Below are 13,017 nucleotides of genomic sequence, written 5' to 3'. Positions count from 1 at the left end.
GAGCTTAAACGCCGATTTACTTCTGCCCCTGTGTTGCGTCAGCCGGATGTTTCTCTTCCTTTTCAGGTTGAGGTTGACGCTTCTGAGATTGGGGCAGGGGCCGTTTTGTCTTAGAGGGATTCTGATGGTTCTTTGATGAAACCGTGTGCTCGAGTCGGCCAAGCGGCTGAATCCTAGACAGGCTCGATGGTCCCTGTTTTTCTCCCGTTTTGATTTTGTGGTCTCGTATCTTCCGGGATCTAAGAATGTTAAGGCTGATGCCCTCTCTAGGAGTTTTTTGCCTGATTCTCCTGGAGTCCTTGAGCCGGTTGGCATTCTTAAGGAAGGGGTGATTCTTTCTGCCATCTCCCCTGATTTGCGGCGGGTGCTTCAGGAATTTCAGGCTGATAGGCCTGACCGCTGTCCAGTGGGGAAGCTGTTTGTTCCTGATAGATGGACAAGTAAGGTAATTTCTGAGGTTCATTGTTCAGTGTTGGCTGGTCATCCTGGGATTTTTGGTACCAGAGATTTGGTTGCTAGGTCCTTTTGGTGGCCTTCCTTGTCGCGCGATGTGCGTGCTTTTGTGCAGTCCTGTGGGACTTGCGCCCGGGCCAAGCCTTGCTGTTCCCGCGCTAGTGGGTTGCTTTTGCCTTTGGCGGTCCCTGAGAGGCTCTTGACGCATATTTCCATGGATTTTATTTCGGATCTTCCTGTTTCCCAGAAGATGTCTGTTATCTGGGTTGTTTGTGACCGGTTCTCTAAAATGGTCCATCTGGTACTTTTGCCTAAGTTGCCTTCCTCCTCAGATTTGGTTCCATTGTTTTTTCAGCATGTGGTTCGTTTGCATGGCATTCCGGAGAATATTGTGTCTGACAGAGGTTCTCAGTTTGTCTCTGGGTTTTGGCGGGCCTTTTGTGCTAAGATGGGCATTGATTTGTCTTTTTCTTCGGCGTTTCATCCTCAGACTAATGGCCAAACTGAGAGAACTAATCAGACCTTGGAAACCTATTTAAGATGCTTTGTGTCTGCTGATCAGGATGATTGGGTGGCTTCCTTGCCGTTGGCCGAGTTTGCCCTTAATAATCGGGCTAGTTCGGCTACTTTGGTTTCACCTTTCTTTTGTAATTTTGGTTTTCATCCTCGTTTTTCTTCGGGGCAGGTTGAGCCTTCTGATTGTCCTAGGGTGGATTCTGTGGTGGACAGGCTGCAGCAGATTTGGACTCATGTGGTGGACAATTTGACGTTGTCTCAGGAAAGGGCTCAACGTTTTGCTAACCGCCGTCGGTGTGTTGGTCCCCGGCTTCGTGTGGGGGATTTGGTTTGGTTGTCTTCTCGTCATGTTCCTATGAAGGTTTCTTCCCCTAAGTTTAAGCCTCGGTTTATTGGTCCTTATAGTAACATAGTAACATAGTAACATAGTTAGTAAGGCCGAAAAAAGACATTTGTCCATCCAGTTCAGCCTATATTCCATCATAATAAATCCCCAGATCTACGTCCTTCTACAGAACCTAATAATTGTATGATACAATATTGTTCTGCTCCAGGAAGACATCCAGGCCTCTCTTGAATCCCTCGACTGAGTTCGCCATCACCACCTCCTCAGGCAAGCAATTCCAGATTCTCACTGCCCTAACAGTAAAGAATCCTCTTCTATGTTGGTGGAAAAACCTTCTCTTCTCCAGACGCAAAGAATGCCCCCTTGTGCCCGTCACCTTCCTTGGTATAAATAGATCCTCAGCGAGATATTTGTATTGTCCCCTTATATACTTATACATGGTTATTAGATCGCCCCTCAGTCGTCTTTTTTCTAGACTAAATAATCCTAATTTCGCTAATCTATCTGGGTATTGTAGTTCTCCCATCCCCTTTATTAATTTTGTTGCCCTCCTTTGTACTCTCTCTAGTTCCATTATATCCTTCATGAGCACCGGTGCCCAAAACTGGACACAGTACTCCATGTGCGGTCTAACTAGGGATTTGTACAGAGGCAGTATAATGCTCTCATCATGTGTATCCAGACCTCTTTTAATGCACCCCATGATCCTGTTTGCCTTGGCAGCTGCTGCCTGGCACTGGCTGCTCCAGGTAAGTTTATCATTAACTAGGATCCCCAAGTCCTTCTCCCTGTCAGATTTACCCAGTGGTTTCCCATTCAGTGTGTAATGGTGATATTGATTCCTTCTTCCCATGTGTATAACCTTACATTTATCATTGTTAAACCTCATCTGCCACCTTTCAGCCCAAGTTTCCAACTTATCCAGATCCATCTGTAGCAGAATACTATCTTCTCTTGTATTAACTGCTTTACATAGTTTTGTATCATCTGCAAATATCGATATTTTACTGTGTAAACCTTCTACCAGATCATTAATGAATATGTTGAAGAGAACAGGTCCCAATACTGACCCCTGCGGTACCCCACTGGTCACAGCGACCCAGTTAGAGACTATACCATTTATAACCACCCTCTGCTTTCTATCACTAAGCCAGTTACTAACCCATTTACACACATTTTCCCCCAGACCAAGCATTCTCATTTTGTGTACCAACCTCTTGTGCGGCACGGTATCAAACGCTTTGGAAAAATCGAGATATACCACGTCCAATGACTCACCGTGGTCCAGCCTATAGCTTACCTCTTCATAAAAACTGATTAGATTGGTTTGACAGGAGCGATTTCTCATAAACCCATGCTGATATGGAGTTAAACAGTTATTCTCATTGAGATAATCCAGAATAACATCCCTCAGAAACCCTTCAAATATTTTACCAACAATAGAGGTTAGACTTACTGGCCTATAATTTCCAGGTTCACTTTTAGAGCCCTTTTTGAATATTGGCACCACATTTGCTATGCGCCAGTCCTGCGGAACAGATCCTGTCGCTATAGAGTCCCTAAAAATAAGAAATAATGGTTTATCTATTACATTACTTAGTTCTCTTAGTACTCGTGGGTGTATGCCATCCGGACCCGGAGATTTATCTATTTTAATCTTATTTAGCCGATTTCGCACCTCTTCTTGGGTTAGATTGGTGACCCTTAATATAGGGTTTTCATTGTTTCTTGGGATTTCACCTAGCATTTCATTTTCCACCGTGAATACCGTGGAGAAGAAGGTGTTTATGGAGAAGAAGGTGTTTATAGGATTTCTGAAATTATCAATCTGGTGTCTTTTCGTTTGGCTCTTCCAGCCTCTTTTGCCATTCATAATGTTTTCCATAGATCTTTGTTGCGGAGATATGTGGTGCCCGTTGTTCCCTCGGTTCATCCTCCTGCCCCGGTGTTGGTTGAGGGATTGTTGGAATATGAGGTTGAGAAAATTTTGGATTCTCGTTTTTCGAGGCGGAGGCTTCAGTATCTTGTCAAGTGGAAGGGTTATGGCCAGGAGGATAATTCTTGGGTTGTTGCCTCCGATGTCCATGCCGCCGATTTGGTTCGTGCTTTTCACTTGGCTCGTCCTGATCGGCCTGGGGGCTCTGGTGAGGGTTCGGTGACCCCTCCTCAAGGGGGGGGGGTACTGTTGTGAATTCCGCTCTTGGGCTCCCTCCGGTGGTTGTAAGCGGCACTTTTGTGAGTTCTGCTCTTGGGCTCCCTCCGATGGTTTTAAGTGGTATGGCTGCTCCTTGGATTTAGCAGTCTGCAGCTGCTTCCACTGATTATCTTTCTGCTCGGCTATTTATGCCTGGCTCTTCCCTTCAGCCAGTGCCACTTGTCAATGGTTCCTGGTTGGATTCACATCTCTCTTGGATTTCCCTGTTATCCTGACCAGTTCAGCAAGGTTAAGTCCTTGCTTGCTCTTTTCTGTCCACAGGTTGTGGACTTATTCGTTCTGTGCTTTCTATGTTTTGTCCAGCTTGTCAGTATGGATTAATTCAGTTAAGCTGGAAGCTCTGGGAAGCAGATTTACCCTCCACACCTTTAGTCAGGTGTGGAGATTTTTTGTAGTTTTTAATACTGACCGCACAGTATTCTATCCTGTCCTATCTATCTAGCTAGACTGGCCTCCTGTGCTCATCCTGGTTTCTTTCTGTGTATGTCTTTTCCCTCTCCACTCACAGTCATTACTTGTGGGGGGCTATCTATCCTTTGGGGATTTTCTCTGAGGCAAGATAGTTTTCCTGTTTCTATCTTTAGGGGTAGTTAGTTCTCAGGCTGTGACGAGGTGCCTAGGGAGTGACAGGAGCATCCCACGGCTACTTCTAGTGTTGTGTTGAGCTTAGGGACTGCGGTCAGTACAGGTACCACCTCCTTCAGAGCTCGTCCCATGTTGCTCCTAAACCACCAGTTTATAACAAATCCCCACCTGTTCCTGAGGAGTGAGGAAGTAACAGTAAAGCTTGAAAACAACTAAGGCTACTTTCACACTAGCGTCGGTACGGGCCGTTGCCATGCGTCGGCCTGATGTACCGACGCAAACTGCGAAAATATTGAACAAAGGGGCAGCAGATGCAGTTTTGCAACGTATCCGCTGCCTCATTGCAAGTTCCGGGGAGGAGGGGGCAGAGTTCCGGCCGCGCATGCGCGGTCGGAAATGGCGGACTCGACGCACAAAAAAAGTTACATGTAACATTTTTTTGTGCCGACGGTGCGCCAAAACACGACGCTTCCGTCGCACGACGGATGCAACGTGTGGCCATATGTCGCAATGCGTCGCTAATGCAAGTCTATGGAGAAAAAAAGCATCCTGCAAGCACCTTTGCAGGATGCGTTTTTTCTCCAAAAAGACACATTGCGACGTACAGCAAACAACGCTAGTGTGAAAGTAGCCTAAGTTATCTCGCCCCCCAGAGAACCTGCCAGACAAAGCGATCTGGGGCTCCACTAGGGGTTGCCTGGGAGTTGCGGTCCCTTAACCTGCGGTGCTTCAAAACTACAATGTGTAGGTCTGCCCTGTTGTTGCAGTTGCCCTGCCAAAACAGTCACTGGATCCATGATAGATATAAAGAAAAATGGTTTTGGCCAGAGTTAATGTCATGACACAATATCAAGATATCCCACAGCTAGTGGCTCCTTCCATATCCCTGGCTATCATTGCTCACTGGATTACTTCTGATGTTGATGACACCTGGGTCATGTGCCTTACTGAGCTCCTGAATCAGCCCTTATCTGCCCCTCCCCCACCCAGGGAAGTAGGGAGTTGCTGTGTATATGAATACACAAAAGCAGACTAATAAGGGATGACATACAGGGGTAAAGAAAAATACCAATCATACAAGAGGCTAGCCCAGTTTCATGAAAGGCTGCAAAGAAGCCACTTCTCTCCAAGAAACACATTAACCCCTTCCCGACCTTTGACGCCACGCAGGCGTCATGAAAGTCGGTGCCAATCCGACCTATGACGCCTGTGTGGTGTTATGGAAAGATCGCATCCCTGCAGATCGGGTGAAAGGGTTAACTCCAATTTCACCCGATCTGCAGGGACAGGGGGAGTGGTACTTTAGCCCGGGGGGGTGGCTTCACCCCCCCCCCCAGTGGCTACGATCGCTCTGATTGGCTGTTGAAAGTGAAACTGCCAATCAGAGCGATTTGTAATATTTCACCTACAAAACTGGTGAAATATTGCAATCGAGTCATGGCCGATGCTGCAATATCATCGGCCATGGCTGGAAACACTGGTTTACCCCCACCACCACCGCCACTGATCACCTCCCTAGTCCTCCGTCCGGTACTCCGCTCCCCTCCGCCGTCCTGCCCGCTCCCCCGTCTTCCTGCCCGCTCCCCCCGTGCTCCGATGCCACCCCCCATCCTCCGATCCACCCACCATGCTCAGATCTCCCTTCTTATACATACCGGGCCTCCCGGTGTCCATCCACCTTCTCCCTGGGTGCCACCATCTTCCAAAATGGCGGGCGCATGCACAGTGCGCCCGCCGAATCTGCCAGCCGGCAGATTCGTTCCAGGTATATTTTGATCAATGTGATATAACCTATCACAGTGATCAAAATAAAAAAAATAGTAAATGACCCCGCCCCCCCTTCATCACCCCCATAGGTAGGGCCAATAATAAAATAAAGAAAATATTTTTTTTTCTTTTTCCACTGGGGTTAGGGTTAGAACTAGGGTTAGGGTTAGGGCTAGGGTTAGGGTTAGGGCTAGGGTTAGGTTTAGGGTATTTGCACACGGTGCAGATTGGCCGCTGCAAATTCGTAGCAGTTTTCCATCAAACCAAATCCGCTGTGCCCATGGTGCGGAAAATATCGTGCGGAAACGCTGCATTGTATTTTCCGCAGCATGTCAATTTTGTGCGGATTCCGCAGCGTTTTACACCTGTTCCTCAATAGGAATCCGCAGGTGAAATCCACACAAAAAACACTGGAAATCCGCTGTAAATCCGCAGGTAAAACGCAGTGCCTTTTACCTGCGGATTTGTCAAAAATCATGCGGAAAAATCTCACATGAATCCGCAAAGTGGGCACATAGCCTTAGGGTTGGAATTAGAGATAGGGTTGGAATTAGAGCTAGGGTTGGAAATAGGGTTAAGATTAGGCTTGTGGTTAGGGTTATGGATAGGGTTAGGGGTGTGTTTTGGTGTTAAAGTAGTGGTTAGGGTTGGGATTATCGTTGGGGTTAGGGTTGGGATTAGAGTTACCGGTGTGTTGGGGTTAGGGTTGTGGTTAGGGGTGTGTTGGGGTTAGGGTTGTGATTAGGGTTATGGCTAGAGTTGGGATTAGGGCTAGGGGTGTGTTGGGGTTAGGGTTGTGATTAGGGTTATGGCTACAGTTGGGGTTAGTGTTGAAGTTAGAATTGAGGGGTTTCCACTGTTTAGGCACATCAGGGGTCTACAAACGCAACATGGCGCCACCATTGATTCCAGCCAATCTTGCGTTCAAAAAGTCAAATGGTGCTCCCTCACTTCCGAGCCCCGACGTGCGCCCAAACAGTGGTTTACCCCCACATATCGACACCAGCATACTCAGGACAAACTGGGCAACAAATATTGGGGTCCAATTTCTCCTGTTACCCTAGCGAAAATAAAAAAATTGCTTGCTAAAACATAATTTTTGAGGAAAGAAAAATTATTTTTTATTTTCACGGCTCTGCGTTATAAACTTCTGTGAAGCACTTGGGGGTTGAAAATGCTCACCACATATCTAGATAAGTTACTTGGGGGGTCTAGTTTCCAATATGGGGTCAATTGTGGTGGGTTTCTACTGTTTAGGCACATCAGGAGCTCTGCAAATGCAATGTGACGTGTTATGACCTGGTGGTCAGGACAATAATGGACCTGGTGGTTAAGAGCACACGGAATGACCTGATAGTTACTGATAATATAGGACGAGCTCTGAGACGTGGGAACTCTGCTGACCGCAATCCCTAATCCTATCACACACACTAGAAATAGCCGTGGATTGCTCCTAACGCTCCCTATGCAACTTGACACAGCCTAAGGAACTAGCTAGCCCTAAAGATAGAAAAATAAAGCCTACCTTGCCTCAGAGAAATTCCCCAAAGGAAAAGGCAGCCCCCCACATATAATGACTGTGAGTAAAGATGAAGATTACAAACACAGAGATGAAATAGATTTAGCAAAGTGAGGCCCGACTTACTGAACAGACAGAGGATAGGAAAGGTAGCTTTGAAGTCAGCACAAAAAACTACAAAAAGACCACGCAGAGGGCGCAAAAAGACCCTCCGCACCGACTCACGGTGCGGAGGCGCTCCCTCTGCGTCCCAGAGCTTCCAGCAAGCAAGACAACAATCAAAATAGCAAGCTGGACAGAAAAATAGCAAACCAGAAAAAAACAGGCAAGAACTTTGCTTCTGCTGGGAAGACAGGTCACAAGAACGATCCAGGAGTGAACTAGACCAATACTGGAACATTGACAGGTGGCATGGAGCAATGATCTAGGTGGAGTTAAATAGAGCAGCCAGCTAACGAATTAAACTCGTCACCTGTGGAAGGAACCTCAGAAGCCGCAGCCCCACTCACCACCACCAGAGGAAGCCCATGGACAGAACCAGCCGAAGTACCATTCATGACCACAGGAGGGAGCTTGACAACAGAATTCACAACAGTGACGCCCGCAGACCATTCCATCAAAGTCTGCATTTCAAAACGTCACTACTTCCCTTCCGAGCCCTGAAGTGCGCCCAAACAGTGGTTTACCCCCACATATGGGGTATCAGCGTACTCACGACAAACTGGGCAACAAATATTTGGGTCCAATTTCTCCTGTTACCCTTGTGAAAATAAATAATTGCTTGCTAAAACATCTTTTTTGAGGACAGAAAAATGATTTTTTATTTTCACGGCTCTGCGTTGTAAACTTCTGTGAAGCACTTGGGGGTTCAAAGTGCTCACCACATATCTAGATAAGTTCCTTGGGGGGTCTAGTTTCTAAAATGTGGTCACTTGTGGGGGGGTTTCTACTGTTTAGGCACATCAGGGGCTCTGCAAACGCAACGTGACGCCCGCAGACCATTCCATCAAAGTCTGCATTTCAAAAGTCACTACTTCCCTTCTGAGCCCCGACATGTGCCCAAACAGTGGTTCCCCCCCCCACATATGGAGTATCAGCATACTCAGGACAAACCGGACAACAACTTTTGGAGTCCAATTTCTCCTGTTACTCTTGTGAAAATAAAAAATTGCAGGCTAAAAAATAATTTTTGAGGAAAGAAAAATCATTTTTTTATTTTCACGGCTCTGCGTTTTAAACTTCTATGAAGCACTTGGAGGTTTAAAGTGGTCACCGCACATCTAGATTAGCTCTATGGGAGATCTAGTTTCCAAAATGGGGTCACATGTGGGGGAGCTCCAATGTTTAGGCACACAGGGCCTCTCCAAACGCGACATGGTGTCCGCTAACGATTGTAGCTAATTTTTCATTCAAAAAGACAATGGCGCTCCTTCCCTTCCGAGCCTTGCCATGTGCACAAACAGTGGTTTGTGACCACATATGAGGTATCGGTGTACTCAGGAGAAATAGTCCAACATATTTTAGGATCCATTTTATCCTGTTGCCCATGTGAAAATGATAAAATTGATGCTAAAATAAATTTTTTGTGAAAAAAAGTACTTTTTCATTTTTACGGATCAATTTGTGAAGCACCTGGGGGATTAAAGTGCTCATTATACATCTAGATAAGCTCCTTGGGGGGTCTAGTTTCCAAAATGGGGTCACTTGTGGGGAAGCTCCAATGTTTAGGCACACAGGGGCTCTCCAAACACGACATGGTGTCCGCTAAAGATTGGAGCCAATTTTTCATTGAAAAAGTCAAATGGTGCTCCTTCCCTTCAGAGCCCTGTCGTGCACCCAGACAGTGGTTCCCCCCCACATATGAGGTATCAGCGTACTCAGGGCAAATTGTAAAATAACGTTTGGGGTCCAGTTTCTCTTTTTACCCTTGGGAAAATAAAAAAATTGTTGCTAAAACATAATTTTTGTGACTAAAAAGTTAAATGTTCATTTTTTCCTTCCATGATGCTTCTGCTGCTGTGAAGTACCTGGAGGGTTAATAAACTTCTTGAATGTGGTTTTTAGTACCTTGAGGGGTGCAGTTTTTAGAATTGTGCCATTTTTGGGTATTTTCAGCCATACAGACCCCTGAAACTGACTTCAAATGTGAGGTGGTCCCTAAAAAAAATGGTTTTGTAAATTTGGTTGAAAAATGAGAAATCGCTGGTCAAATTTTAACCCTTATAACTTCCTAGCAAAAAAAAATTTTGTTTCCAAAATTGTGCTGATGTAAAGTAGACATGTGGGAAATGTTATTTATTAACTAATTTGTGTCACATAACTCTCTGGTTTAACAGAATAAAAATTTGAAAATTGCGAAATTTTCAACATTTTAGCCAAATTTCCATTTTTTTCACAAATAAACGCAAAAATTATTGACCTAAATTTACCACTAACATGAAGCCCAATATACCACGAAAAAACAATCTCAGAACCCATAGGATGCGTTGAAGCGTTCCCGAGTTATTACCTCATAAAGGGACACTGGTCAGAATTGCAAAAAAAGGCCAGGTCATTAAGGTCAAAATAGGCTGGGTCATAAAGGGGTTAAGCAAAAGTAATTTTCTCTGGAGAAAGATTGATTTGGACATCTGGAAGAATGATTGTCTAGCGAAGAAAAGGTAAGCTCTACATGAGTCCTATACCAGCAGTTAAGCATCCTGAGACCATTCAGAGAACACACCCATTAATAAGAGAATGGAAGCTAAACATCCTCCAAGAGCAATTCTCCCCACATTACTGGAGCAATTTGGTTATACACAATGCTTTTTTCAGCATGACAGAGCACCATGCCACAAAGGGAAAGTGATAGCTAAGTGACTCGGTGAAAAAAAACATTGAAATTTTGAGTCCAAGGTCACTTGTCCCAAGTCCCAAGCCCATTGAGATCACGTGGTCAATCCTCAAAAAGTGAGTGAACAAACAAAAACACAGAAATTGTGATAACTTCAAATAAATGATTAGGCAAAATGGGTTGCCCTCAGTCAGGATTTGACCCTGTGATTGATATCATGTCAAGGAGAACAGCGGAAGTCTTGAGAAATAAGGGTCAACATTGAAAATATTGAGTCTTTTTATAAACTTGATGTATTTGTCAATACAAGTATAAAATCTAATGAAATGTTTCTACTTGTACTTCAGCAACCAGAGAAACACCTGACTACAAGATCTAAAACCATTGAAGTAAGGCTGGTTTCACATTTGCATTTAAAAAAGCAGCGTTTTTTAGGCGCATGCGTTTTTGCATGTTTTAACACAAACGCGGTGTTTTGACGCGTTTACATGCGTTTTTTCCTGCGTTTGCGTTTTTGAAACGCATGATGAGAAGTGTGTGACAGCTGCCAATCATCAAAATCAACTAGAAAACCCACTATAAACAGAAATACCTAGGGTTAGGATCCCTAGTAACCCTAGGGATCCCAACCCTAAACCTAAAACACAAACTCTAACCCTAACCCTAAAACACAAACTCTAACCCTAACCCTAAAACACATACTCTAACACTAAACCTAAAACACAAACTCTAACCCTAACCCTGAAACACAAACTCTAACCCTAACCATAACACAAACTCTAACACAAACTCTAACACAAACTCTAACACAAACTCTAACACAAACTCTGACCCTAACCCTAACACAAACTCTAGCCCTAACCCTAACCCAAAAACACAAACTCTAAACCTAACCCTAACTGTTGTGAATTCTGTTGTCGAACTCCCTCCTGTGGTCGTGAATGGTACTTCGGCGAGTTCTGTCTATGGGCTCCCTCTGGTGGCTGTGAGTGAAGCTGCTGCTTCTGAGGTTCCTTACACAGGTGACGTGGTTTATCCTTTGGTTGACTGCTCTATTTAAATCCTCTCAGATCGTTACTCCATGCCAGCTGCCAATGTTTTAGCATTGGTTCAGTTCGCTCCTGGATCTCTCTGGTGACCTGCCTTCTCCTGCAGAAGCTAAGTTTCTGATAGTCATTATTTGTTCATTGTTTTCTTGTCCAGCTGGTTTTCATGATTTTGTCTTGCTAGCTGGAAGCTCTGGGATGCAGGGTGGCCCCTCCGCACCGTGAGTCGGTGCGGAGGTCTTTTTTGCACACTCTGCGTGGTCTTTTGTAGGTTTTTGTGCTGATCGCAAAGTTACCTTTCCTATCCTCTGTCTATTTAGTAAGTCTGGCCTCCCTTTGCTGAAACCTGTTTCATTTCTGCGTTTGTGACTTTCATCTTTACTCACAGTCAATATATGTGGGGGGCTTCCTTTACCTTTGGGGAATTTCTCTGAGGCAAGGTAGGCTTTATTTTCTATCTCTGGGGCTAGATAGTTCTTAGGCTGTGACGAGGCGCCTAGGTCTGGACAGCAGCGCTCCACGGCTATTTTTAGTGTGTGTGATAGGATTAGGGCTTGCGGTCAGCAGAGCTCCCACATCCCAGAGCTCGTCCTGTATGAGGTTTAACTATCAGGTCATTCCGGGTGCTCCTAACCACCAGGTCATAACACCTAACCCAAACTCTAACCCTAACCCTAGGGACCTTAACCCTAAACCTAACCCTAGGGATCCTAACCCTAACCCTAGGGACCCTAACCCTAATCCTAACCCTAGGGACCCTAACCCTAACCCTAGGGATCCTAACCCTAAGGACCCTAACCCTAAGGATCCTAACCCTAACCCTAGGGACCCTAACCCTAGGGACCCTAACCCTAACTCTAGGGATCATAACCCTAACCTTAGGGACCCTAACCCTAGGGACCCTAACCCTAACCCTAGGGATCCTAACCCTAAACCTAGGGATCCTAACCTGTTGTGAATTCTGTGGCAGAGCTCCCTCCTGTGGTCACAAGTGGTACTTCGGCTGATTCTCTCTGTGAGCTTCTGTTGGTGGAGGGAAGTGGTACTGCGGCTTCTGAGTTTCCTCCCTCAGGTGATCTGGTGAGGTCGTTAGGTGCTTCTCTACTTAACTCCACCTAATGCTTTGATCCTTGCTTCCTGTCAATGTTCCAGTGTTGGACTTGCTTTTCCCTGGATCATTCCTGTGGCCTGCTGCTCTGCATAGCTAAGTTCTTCTTTGCTATTTGTTTGCTATTTTTTCTGTCCAGCTTGTCTAATTTGTTGCTGGAAGCTCTGGGACGCAAAGGGTGTACCTCCGTGCCGTTAGTTCGGTACGGAGGGTCTTTTTGCCCCCTTTGCGTGGTTTTCTTTAGGGTTTTGTGTAGACCGTAAAGTTACCTTTTCTATCCTCGATCTGTTAAGAAACTTTGCTGAATCTATTTCATCTCTACGTTTGTCTTTTCATCTTAACTCACAGTCATTATATGTGGGGGGCTGCCTTTTCCTTTGGGGTATTTCTCTGAGGCAAGGTAGGCTTATTTTCTATCTTCAGGCTAGTTAGTTTCTCAGGCTGTGCCGAGTTGCATAGGCAGAGTTAGGCGCAATCCACGGCTGCCTCTAGTGTTGTTTGGAGAGGATTAGGGATTGCGGTCTGCAGAGTTCCCACGTCTCAGAGCTCGTTCTATGATTTTGGGTTATTGTCAGATCACTGTATGTGCTCTGACCGCTATGTCCATTGTAGTACTGAATTGCCTTTCA

The sequence above is a fragment of the Ranitomeya imitator genome, chromosome 1 (assembly GCF_032444005.1).
Source record: "Ranitomeya imitator isolate aRanImi1 chromosome 1, aRanImi1.pri, whole genome shotgun sequence".
Classification (NCBI taxonomy): Eukaryota; Metazoa; Chordata; class Amphibia; order Anura; family Dendrobatidae; genus Ranitomeya; species Ranitomeya imitator.
This window is presented reverse-complemented; position numbering follows the sequence as displayed.